This window comes from Capricornis sumatraensis, chromosome 5, assembly GCF_032405125.1.
Source record: "Capricornis sumatraensis isolate serow.1 chromosome 5, serow.2, whole genome shotgun sequence".
Taxonomy (NCBI): Eukaryota; Metazoa; Chordata; class Mammalia; order Artiodactyla; family Bovidae; genus Capricornis; species Capricornis sumatraensis.
In genome coordinates this window covers 115,032,757-115,045,721 of record NC_091073.1, presented here as the reverse complement: position 1 = coordinate 115,045,721, position 12,965 = coordinate 115,032,757, and the positions used below count along the sequence as shown (strand labels likewise).

Sequence of the window (12,965 nt, the reverse complement as noted above, 5' to 3'; positions counted from 1 at the left end):
GTTTTCCTTGTTCTCTCTAGTGTCACTCTCCCTCCTGTTACTTAGTGTGGAATCACCTTCCCTGGTCCTCTCTTACTAAGATTGAACTGAGGGTCATTTTATTATTTTGACAGAAAACAACTCCTTATCTTCAGAGAACAAATCTGTACATCTCTGGGGGTTGACTATTCTGCTCACGCTAGTGTCCTAGGGCACACCCTCAGCCCCTGCCCACCCACTGGCAGTCTTGGTCATCTCTGTCTCTCCTCATTCTAACAGGGATTCTGAGCAATCTGTCAACAACAAATTAATAAGAGAACACAGTGTCAGGCAGGTCATGTGCTGTAGGCTTAGGAATATGAGTTTATTCTGCAACGATAAAAAGAAAGGAAATGTCAACATATTGTTTTCATATCTTATGTGTGAAAAAGTGTGGATAACCTTTTGCAACATTTTTGTATTTCATCAATATACAATTCGCCTGTTCTATTTGAAACACTTTGATATTAAAAACATGAAAGTCAAGTGCTCTATAGAAAGACAGCCCTGTTTTTCTTTCTTTTGTGTAAGACCTTTTTCAATACAGTTCCAAACAAATTGTCATCTAAGCTATATTATTGTAATATACTTGTCAGGTCCAAATCAGAGATATTGAAAATGAAAAGGTAGGATTTCAAAATGAAGGTTTTGCAGCTCTTATAAATGTCTCTTTTGGCCTACTGCTTAACAAAAATGCTTCAGCCTTCATCTTTAATTATGCTAAAAGCACCCAGTAATTCTGCAATCTAGAAAAAATTGCAAAATTTATAATTAATTAGCATATCAGGGGCCCCGTTTTACTTTTATCTTCCCTTCTCTCTCCCCTATCTCTCTCCCTTCCCCTACTATTTATCTTTTCCTTCCCTTCCCCTCTGCCTTTAAACTTTTTGGTAGAAAAATACATGATTTCTAGAGGTATGTAAGCCAAGATTTTAATCTCTGGTGAGTTAATTAACACCTCTGAAGTTAAGTTTCTTCAGTTATAAAATAAAAACAGTGACATATACAAAATTTTGGGGGCAGAAGACTAAACGAGCCAATACATATAAATGATCATGGTAAATGCTCAATACTAATGCCATTTCCCTTCCATTTATGTCATTATCTAATTTGGAGATAATTATTTTAAGTATTATTCATCCAACCATGTAGCTAACAATATATTTAGCCTGAACTCCAGATCCAATACTACGAGAAAAAAGAATCATCATTTTAAGAAGATTTAAGATATCAGGTTGCGGTCAAAGAGGCTGTGGCATTCCTAGTCAATTAACAGCCTGCAATAATTATTCACCATCATAAAAACTACCAGTTGCTGGTTTTGGTGAAAAATATGCAAACACAACTGCTGCTGCTGCTGCTAAGTTGCTTCAGTCGTGTCCGACTCTGTGCGATCCCATAGACTGCAGCCCCCCAGGCTCCCCCGTCCCTGGGATTCTCCAGGCAAGAACACTGGAGTGGGTTGCCATTTCCTTCTCCAATGCACGAAAGTGAAAAGGGAAAGGGAGGTCGCTCAGTCGTGTCCGACTCTTAGTGACCCCATGGACTGCAGCCTACCAGGCTCCTCCACCCATGGGGTTTTCCAGGCAAAAGTACTGGAGTGGGGTGCCATTGCCTTCTCCAACAGGCTAATAGAAACCAGCTGCTATTTGAGTGAAGTTAGAGAAGCTTTGCCACTCACTGGTGGGAAAATATATACAGACTTAGAAATGAAACTTACCTATGATTTCATTCATATGTAGTTCCAGAAAAATTAGTTCTTTTAATTTCATTTCTCTGAACTTCTTCAACATTACCTTTAAGGTAATGGGATTTGATTCAATTGTGGGTCAACAACAAGAATGCAAAATAATGTAGAAAGGGTGATAGAAGTATTCTGCAGCTTTTCTAAGGTTATGGATATAGAATGTTCTTACTTGGACCAGTGGAGATGCTTCCTCTAGGCAGAAGTCCAAGTGGTAAATGAGTTTATAATGCCATATCCCCTATGGATACATGACAACCTGGTTGAAATGTGGAACAGAAGTACCTACAGTTCTTTTTTTCCTAAAACTATACAGAGAACAGGAAAATTGTTTCTTTGACTTATCGTCCTGACTGAAGTTGACCTATTCGATTCATTTACATTGTTATTGCTATAACTGTATAAATTGATACTTCATTTGGCATTTTGATTCCAAGATCAAATGTACCCTCATCGAAAACAGAGAGATATGAGAATGAAATATTCCTCGACACCTCCAAAGGTCAATCTTACCTGTCTATGATGACATAGAGAGGCACATATTGCACAGCTGAGGGCATAAGCCACTGATACTCCAGAATGTCTCACTTGTTCACTTAAAAAATAATCTCCACTGGCTGTGATGATTTATGTATCAGTTTACTTAGGCTAAGGTGCCCGGGCACTCAACTAAACTCTAGTTATGCCATGTAGGTATTTTATAGAAATCATCAAAGTCTGTTATCAACTGACTACATAAAAGAAGCCTGCTAGATAATCTGGACTGGCTGATTCTATCAGGTGAAAGAGCTTAGAATAAAGCTGAGTCTTCCCTGAAGATGGTCTATCTGTGGATAGCAGATTCATCTCCTCATTGAGACTTCCAGTCTGCCTCCCCTGACAATGCCTAACTTTAGACGTACTAGCCAGGTCCTACTATTATGTAAACTCATCTCTTCCAGTAAATCTCTGAAATATGTATTTTTACTTTTTGTTTCTCTGGTTGATCTTGGACTGACACACTGGACAACAGAACTCGAAACCCTTATCTCCTATTTGTAAGCTTCTCTGAGTAATTCCTGACCTTCCCTTCAGATGTATGCTTTGTAAACAAAGGAGGAGGAATTCACTAATGAAAATACACAAGTCAAAAAATTTTAAACTATTATGAATTCTAAATTTATTCAATCTTTCATCCAAGATGTATCATTAAAGTCCCTTCAACATCTAGGTCATATACAAAATGACTTGCTTTCATTATTATATCATTTCAGTCTATATTTTAAGGAAAATGTTACCTTAAAAACTATTATCTTTGTCTTCCTTGTATTCTCACAGCATCCAGCAAAGTATTTTGTATTCAGTGAATGTTTGCTGAAGACATGACTAATTCCTCAATAATAGTCTAGATATTTTCAAGATATTTTTATAGTAAAATTCTCTTTTTATTCCATATCTTGTTTAAGACAAGTATTTTGAATGGAGCTGGAGGAATCAGGCTCCCTGACCTCAGACACTACGACAAAGCTACCACAAGGTTCATAGCAACACTACTTACAATAAACAAGACATGGAAACAACCTAAGTGTCTATTGACAAATGAATGGATAAAGAAAATGTGGTATATATACACAGTGGGATATTAATTAATCATAAAACAGTGAATAATGCCATTTGCAGCACCATGAATGGACTCAGAGATTATCATATTAAGTGAAGTAAATCAGACAGAGACAAATATAATATCGTTTATAGAGGGAATCTTAAAAAAATGATATAAATGAACTTATTTACAAAACAGAAATAGACTCACAGACATAGAAAAGAAGATTATCATTATCAAAGAGGATAGTGGGGGTAGGGATGGAAGAGATAAACTATGAGTTTGGAATCAACACATACACACAACTATATATAAAATAGATAATCAACAAGGACCTACTGTATAGCACACGGAAATATCTTGTAACAATCTATAATGGAAAAGAATGTGAAAAAGAATATATATGTGTGTATAACTGAACCACTTTGCTGTACCCCCAAAACTAATAGAAGATTGTAAATTAACTATACATTAGCTAAAATGATTAATACAATCATAATTTATAAAATGTAGCCAATTAGGTTTATCCTCACCATATGTTATTAAAATGGATAATTTTAAAGATAGTATACAATGAAAAAGCTTATGCTTTAAATACATGAAGAGATAATTCTCAAATTTTAAGTGATATAGGATAATTTCAAAGTTCTCATTCATTTCTATGATATTTATTAAAAATGAAGCTAAATGCAGCTGTGTGCGTGTGGAGTTACACACACATAAGCACTCACAAAGTAAAACTGGCAGCAATAAAAACAATCTTTATGAAGTTATAGAATGTTCTTCAAAATCTCACCTGAAAGTTCAAAATGTGGGCAACTTGAAATGAGCACATTTTTAGTGGAAGTCAGACAGGCTACCCTCAGTAAATCTGACCTTAAGATTAATTTATTAATCAGAAATATTAGACTTGACCCAAGACCCTTTAACAAAGAGTATTTCTAATCATAAACAGAAAAAGTAAAGGCCAAGAGAGAAAATGTTCTCTCATGGTGGTTGAAGAGATGGGGTGAGTTCCAACAATACTGCATGTTCACACTTTCTTAATATGTCAGAATAAAAAGGTTCATAATAGAATAGATTTGCCTTTGAACTCCAGCTTGCGCACTTCCAGCTGTAGTAACATGCAGTGAGTTTATTCAGCTCTCTGAGTCTTGTTTCTTACAAAACAGAGAAAGTAAAACCTACTTTGCATAACTTTGAGAGTTAAATGGGATATAATGTCTATGACCGTATTGGCCAATAGAATTTAATGGAAATCTCCACCCTTTCCTTTATCTCCTTTCTCAGAGCAGGTGTTCATTCTTTGCAAGGCAAATTCCGTACTCTGTTCTTTTCCTCCTGGGACCTACTGCCTTTTCTGTCTTATCTTTAGCTGCATCCTCTCCTTTGCCTCCCACATTTATAAGCCAACTCATAACTCCCTTATTCTTAAAAATCCCAAACCTTCTTAGGCTCTGCCTTCCAATTAAGCAGTACTTCTGTACTTAGCAATCCCTTTACCATGGAAAATTTTTTTAAACTTTCATTTGCTCTTTCCTTTTCCCATTTATTCTTCAGCAGCTCGCTCCACTCACCAGACAACACAGACATGAAACTCCAGTGGCCTCACTACAGCCAAAGCCAGGGGCTGACTTCCTTTCATGATGTTTTCCCACTGACCATATCTAAGTTCTCCTGTTTTTGTTTTTAACTTGTTGATTGTTAAACACACATTTTCTTTGGCTTCCCCATTTTAAGGCTTTTCTAATTTGATTCTCTTTCTACTGCTCTGATCATGACTTTTGAGTCCCTATATTTAGCAGAATCCTCTCTTTGAATCACTTTTCAAACTAGCATTTTCTTTCTTTCTATTGGTTTCCTGCTTCTCCATTAACTTCTCTGAGTCATCTTGTGAAGGCTTGACAACTTTCTTAGTCATTCACTTTACCATTATTCCTGGGAACATGGGAAGACCATTTTCCCTTCCTTAAAGTCACTCCACGTATATGCAATCACAGATCCATCTAAATTTAAAAAAAAAAAAATTCCTCTCAATTCCCAGTGAGCCTCCTAGTCAGTCTCACCTGTACTCCTGTGACATTATGCAAGATAATCTCATCACACAAACTCTGCCCTTCTTGGATTCTATCCTCCATGTCAGAGCCAGAATTCTCCTACTTACAATGATTCCATTCCAGTGGAACCCTTAGCATCACACAGAGACTCTGGACTGATCTCAGCACCCTTTCCTCTCTTTCTCTCTTTCCCTAGGTTCTCTGCTGCAGCCACTCCGCGCTCTCTCATTTCCTTCCAACTACTGTGTTCCCGGGCCTGCATCTCAGAATCGTACCCATTCTCACATCTCAAAGCAAGAAGTCCACCTGCCAGTTTTTCTTAGTTAACATGTATGCCTCTTTCACATCTCAGTCTACACATCATAATCTCTGATACACAAGAAACAGAACACCTTTGTGGACTGATTGTCTCACAGTTATTCCAGCTGAGACTGATCAACTCCTCCACACTGCTGAAACAGGCTTTTACTTTCCCCTGTGGTCACTAGGTCTCTTTTAACTACAGGATTCTCTAACGAAGATGCTAGTTGCCTGGGTTTAGAACATTGCTAGCTTTAATTTTCTATTTTACCTTTTAGTTATTACTAATTTCTTTGCCTGTTTCATTTAATTGTATCCTCCAGTCTCAGTACAATTATTTAACACAATGATTAATTAGAAAAATGATTAATCTTTTGATTAACATACTGACTAGTCACAATAAATCTCATTCATGGAAAACACCAGTCTTTAGTTGCAGTTGAGCGATGTTTTATCTGTGTTGTTTCAAAAGCTAAACATCATAGTATCTTATAAATGCATATCACAAACAGTAAATTCACTTTGGAGAAGACTCATGAGAGTCTCTTGGATGTCAAGGCGATCAAACAACCCCAAAGGAAATCAACCCTGAATATTCACTGAAAGGACTGGCGAAGCTGAAGTGTCAATACTTTGGCCACCTGGTGCAAAGAGCCGACCCATTGGAAAAGACACTGATGCTGGGAAAGAACGAAGGCAAAAGAGAAGGGAGCTTCAGAGGATGAGATGGTTGGATGGCATCACCAACTCAATAGACATGAGTTTGAGCAAACTCCAGGAAATAGTGAAGGACAGGGAAGCCTGGTGTGCTGCAGTTCATGGGGTTGCAAAGAGTCGGACACAACTTAGCAACTGAACAACAACAGCCAAACTTTAGAATTTTTTCTGAAACTAGGTTATAAGTTACAAAGCCAGAGTCAGGCTCTTTCATGTGTATCTCTGTTAGTTGCTCAGTCATGTCCGACTCTTTGAGACTCCTGGGACTGTAACTCGCCAGGCCCCTGTGTCCATGGAAGTCTCCAGGCAAGAATACTGGAGTGAATTGCCATTTCCTTCTCCAGGGAAAATTCCTGACCCAGGGATTGTACCTCGGTCTCCAAAATTGCAGGTGGATTGTTTTCTGCTGAGGCATCAGGGAAGCCCTTTCTTGTGTTTCAGATGACACCAAATCACAGAGCAGTAACACCAAAGTATACTGAATTTTATGCACCTTTACGGCCAAAAATTGTGAACATAACTCCTTCCCAATAGAAACAAAATCTAACAGTAAACTATTCAGAAGGGTGAATAATTTATATTTCTTCTTTCTAAAAAATAAAGTATAGAACTATGACCTATGAGAACAAAACTACATTACACAATGAAAAGAAAGGAGCACTGGGAACCAATGAAAACAACACTAAATATAGTCATAAAAATAGAAAAAGCACATCAACTTTATATCTCCATAATTAAATAAATATTTATATATGTAGGGAATACGTCAGCAGAAAATGCTACATTAGAAAGTATAACTTTTGTAAAATAAGTACATGACATGAGGTTTGTGACATTGTACAGGAGACAGGGATCAAGACCATCCCCATGGAAAAGAAATGCAAAAAAGCAAAATGGCTGTCTGGGGAGGCCTTACAAATAGCTGTGAAAAGAAGAGAGGCGAAAAGCAAAGGAGAAAAGGAAAGATATAAGCATCTGAATGCAGAGTTCCAAAGAATAGCAAGAAGAGATAAGAAAGCCTTCTTCAGCGATCAATGCAAAGAAATAGAGGAAAACAACAGAATGGGAAAGACTAGAGATCTCTTCAAGAAAATTAAGAGATACCAAGGGAACATTTCATGCAAAGATGGGCTTGATAAAGGACAGAAATGGTATGGACCTAACAGAAGCAGAAGATATTAAGAAGAGGTGGCAAGAATACACGGAAGAACTGGACAAAACAGATCTTCACGACCCAGATAATCATGATGATGTGATCACTAATCTAGAGCCAGACATCTTGGAATGTGAGGTCAAGTGGGCCTTAGAAAGCATCAGTACGAACAAAGCTAGTGGAGGTGATGGCATTCCAGTTGAGCTGTTTCAAATCCTGAAAGATGATGCTGTGAAAGTACTGCAGTCAATATGCCAGCAAAACTGGAAAATTCAGCAGTGGCAAAAGGACTGAAAAAGGTCAGTTTTCATTCCAGTTCCAAAGAAAGGCATGCAAAAGAATGCTCAAACTACCGCACAATTGCACTCATCTCACATGCTAGTAAAGTAATGCTCAAAATTCTCCAAGCCAGGCTTCAGCAATACGTGAACTGTGAACTTCCTGATGTTCAAGCTGGTTTTAGAAAAGGCAGAGGAACCAGAGATCAAATGGCCAACATCCGCTGGATCATGGAAAAAGCAAGAGAGTTCCAGAAAAACATCTATTTCTGCTTTATTGACTATGCCAAAGCCTTTGACTGTGTGGATCACAAGAAACTGTGGAAAATTCTGAAAAAGATGGGAATACCAGACCACCTAACCTGCCTCTTGAGAAATCTGTATGCAGGTCAGGAAGCAACAGTTAGAACTGGACATGGAACAACAGACTGGTTCCAAATAGGAAAGGAGTACGTCAAGGCTGTATATTGTCACCCTGCTTATTTAACTTATATGCAGAGTACATCATGAGAAACGCTGGCCTGGAAGAAACCCAAGCTGGAATCAAGATTGCCGGGAGAAATATCAATAACCTCAGAAATGCAGATGACACCATCCTTATGGCAGAAAGTGAAGAGGAGCTAAAAAGCCTCTTGATGAAAGTGAAAGAGGAGAGCGAAAAAGTTGGCTTAAAGCTCAACATTCAGAAAATGAAGATCATGGCATCTGGCCCCATCACTTCATGGGAAATAGATGGGAAAACAGTGGAAACAGTGTCAGACTTTATTTTTTTGGACTCCAGAATCACTGCAGATGGTGACTGCAGCCATGAAAATAAAAGACGCTTACTCCTTGGAAGAAAAGTTATGACCAACCTAGACACTATATTCAAAAGCAGAGACATTACTTTGCCAACTAAGGTCTGTCTAGTCAAGGCTATGGTTTTTCCTGTGGTCACGTATGGATGTGAGAGTTGGACTGTGAAGGAGGCTGAGCACTGAAGAATTGATGCTTTTGAACTGTGGTGTTGGAGAAGACTCTTGAGAGTCCGTTGGACTGCAAGGATTTCCAACCAGTCCATTCTGAAGGAGATCAACCCTGGGATTTCTTTGGAAGGAATGATGCTAAAGCTGAAACTCTAGTACTTTGGCCACCTCATGTGAAGAGTTGACTCATTGGAAAAGACTCTGATGCTGGGAGGGATTGGGGGCAGGAGGAGAAGGGGACGACCCAGGATGAGATGGCTGGATGGCATCACTGATTCAATGGATGTGAGTCTGAGTGAACTCCGGGAGTTGGTGATGGACAGGGAGGACTGGCGTGCTGTGATTCATGGGGTCACAGTCAGACACGACTGAGTGACTGAAATGAACTGAAGACTCTTGAGAGTCCCTTGAACTGCAAGGAGATCCAACCAGTCCATTCTAATGGAGATCAGCCCTGGGTGTTCTTTAGAAGGAATGATGCTAAAGCTGAAACTCCAGTACTTTGGCCAGCTCATGCAAACAGTTGACTCATTGGAAAAGACTGATGCTGGGAGGGATTGGGAGCAGGAGGAGAAGGGGATGACAGAGGATGAGATGGCTGGATGGCATCACTGACTCGATGGACGTGAGTCTGAGTGAACTCTGGGAGATGTTGATGGACAGGGAGGCCTGGCGTGCTGCGATTCATGGGGTCGCAAAGAGTCAGACGCGACTGAGCGACTGAACTGAACTGAACTGAACTGACCTGACAGGAGTGCATCTTAGATACACAGGCAAGCATTTAAAATCAGGCTAATAGGTTTTGTCCAAACAGAGAGAAGTATTTTTGCCATCTAAAAGCATTAGGGTTGTTGACTAAGACGACTCATGTGGTAACTAACGAAACTTCTGCTGGTGTCTAATTTATCAAATTTAACTCCTGAGATATCTATTTTCAGAAGTAGATTTCATTGTTTAAAGATTTCTGCCTTTCATTAAGTTCAGGTATCAGTATATTTGAAGCTCTAGGGGTATAAATACAAAATATATTGACATCCTTGTGGTTTTGGATAGCTATGAATAGTTATTTTTTTTTCCTATATGGGTAGAGTTTATTTATAATTTCAAATTGGTATGAAATAACTTTTTCTTGTTTCTGTGTCTTTTGTAAAGTTGATTAAGCACAACTGAACTAATAGCTACACTGCAAGAATAGGTATGACCATAAAGAATCGCAAAAGCATTATTTTAAAGTTGATTCTTTTTAAAATTTTTGTAGTAATAGAAGTTATAACATTGCAAGTCATATATTAGTATTCTTGTAAAAGTTATGAAAGACCATTAATGAGTAAATCTACATTTGTTAGCTAATGGTTAGATACAACCAAACATTTACCAAAATAAAATTGAGGTCCATATACATACAAAATCAACTCTTTATCATAAGTATCACTAGAAATTATAGAGCCCCAGATGAACGCTTGAAGAAAAGGCTCTTAAAATCAAGAATAACATTTTAAGTGGAAAGCTATTATAAACCCATTTGATATTCATTTTAATTGCCTCGACTATAATGAATATACTTTGTATTCAAACAGATGTCACAAGTACTACTGCAGAAGTTCCAATATAATTCAGCCTTAGTTAAGAACAAGTAAATGGATACTTAAAATGGAATGTTACCAGGAAGGAAGGAAAAAACCAATTACAGCAAACATCAGCTCCTTAAAATAGCAAATTAAAGATTTGTATTAAATTGTGTTCTTTTATACTTGGACATATGCAGAATATAGTAACACTGGAAAACTTGCTGTATCAACCACTTCTTTTCCTTGCCTCAGCTGTCTACTGATTAATTAGCCCGGAAAATAGAAATTGGGATGTGAAAAATGATAAAAAGAGTAGGCTGAAACTCACTTTACAACATTTAGTCTATGAAAAGGATTTTTAAAATGCCACTATGCCAATTTATTCTAGCTGGAGGAACAGGTAGTTATGTATGCCATTTTATTTCCATTGGTCAGATAGTTCTAATATTCCCTTTAATCTTCTTCCACACAGAAGACTAACACCTTAAAATCCAAATTTTATCCTCATGCCATAAATTAAAGATGGCATTTTTCAGTACAGAGTTCACAGAATGACCCATGGATGTTTGTTAAAAGCAGACATTCCTGTGCCCTGACCAAGTTCTACCAAGTCAAAATCATTGGAATCACCATTGTGATGAGCAACCTGAAAACTCCGATGCTCATACTTGTTTAAAAACAACTGTCTGAATATTGGATGAAGTAATATTTAAAACAATGTAATTTTCATTTCATTCCAGTCAGCAAACATTTAACTACCAATTCTATGTGACTAAAATCTGATACATGGAGGGTATCCCCTAAGGCAAGAAGCATATGATAATATTATTTTCAAGGTACAGTTTATAAAGTACAATGATAATCTGCAAATGTTTGGAAACACAAAGAAAATAGTGTGCTTACTGTACAGATTAAAAATTCATTCCTGATTTCAATTCGGTAGTTCTTCTTCTGAAAAGGTGTCTGGAGGTTGAAGAGAAGTGTGTTTAGCTTATTATTAGAAAACATAACTGAATATGGCTTAAAGACAGATTTATTCCACGTTTCCTGATGGTTTGGACATCCTGTGTTTTCAAAAGGAGGGTAATAAGTGTGAGAGGCTTCTTGGTGGTTACGGGAAGGGAAGGAAGGAACTATAAGGCCACAGGCTCTAAAAGTACACTTCTTCCCTTACCTCCAGCCCAATTCTCAGGCTGCCTGAACTGAACTGTAAGATAAACTTATTTGGAAGTTGCATTGTGTTTTTTAACCACCAGAGCAAAATGCAAACAAGTAAAAGTTGACTTTGGAGTTTAATAGAGGAACAGAAGAAAATAAGGAAAATAAAGCTCATGGTACCAATTTATTTTTCTTAGCAGTTTTCCCTCAGCCCTGTCCCTTCCAGGACTGGAGTCTTTGGGATGAACTTCGACAAGGCACTCTCCCTCATGAAACTGAGTGCAGACGAGCTGATGGGACTCATTCATTGTGCCCAGTGCCCTGGGTTTTCTCAATCCTTGGTTGACATTTCCCAGCATTGGAAGCAGGATCCAGTTAAAAATAACAATAATAATAATAATAATAAATAAAAGACTGCGACAGGTGAAGGTGGATAGAAAAACAGTTGTAGGAACTTAAAGGGGTTTCATGACACACAGTCATGGTTCTTAAGAGTGGTCTCTGGATCAGCTGTTTCACCACCACCTGGGAATTCACTGTACTAGTCTGCTCAGGCTGCCATAGCAAAATACCAGCACACTGTTGGCTTAAAAAATCGACATTTATTTTCCTGCAGTTCTGGAGGCTATAGGTCCAAGATCAAGGTGCTGCCAGTTTGGTTTCTGCTGAGAGCTCTCTTCTTGGCTCTTCCTCTTTTTATAAACCACCAATCCAATCAGATTAGGAACCCAGTCTTAAAACCTCATTTAATCTTAATTATCTCCTAAAAGCCCTATCTTGAATACAGTCATATTAGGGATTAGGATATCAACATATGAATTTTGAGCAACACAATTCAGTCCATAGCACTTAGTACAAATGAAAATTCTGGAGCCCACCTGACACCCATTGAGTCAGAATTTCAGGGAATGGAGCCCTGCCATTTGCATTTTATTTATCCCTCCTGGTTATTTGCATGCACGCTAAAACCTGAGAAGTCCAGGCCATCAGGGAAAATTGCCAGCATTGCATTTAGTTTCCTTCATGGTATCTCCCTTTTTTACTTCCAACCTTATTTCTTACGGCTCTTCAACATGGACTCTGCTTCTGCTAAACCACTTCTCATCATGGCCTGAAGGATCTTTCATATTCTGTCTTCCTGACTCTTGTTTACCCACCACAAATTGCCTTTCAACATCTTCAATAAAGCATCACTTCAACATCGCAGCCTCGGTCAAGACTTCTTTCTCTAAACAGCAGAAGTACTAATTGTCTGAACCAATCCTTTTCATATTTTACAGATTTTACTTTCTTACAATTCCTAGGTTATACTTGTCTGTGAGTACAAGGCTTTATACATAAAAGCACTGTAATCTTCAAAACAGTATATACAGTTCTGCTTATAACTATTCTCTGTAAGCAACTCCCTGCAACACTGGCCCAATA

The 12,965-nt window shown here is 38.1% G+C and overlaps 1 protein-coding gene across 1 annotated transcript in view; it reads right to left on the bottom strand.

Moving 5' to 3' along the window:
* The window catches only part of CNTNAP2 (contactin associated protein 2), a 1,643,722-nt gene that overhangs the window by 738,892 nt on the left and 891,865 nt on the right, over nt 1-12,965 (bottom strand). The gene's annotated exons all lie outside the window — the stretch shown is intronic.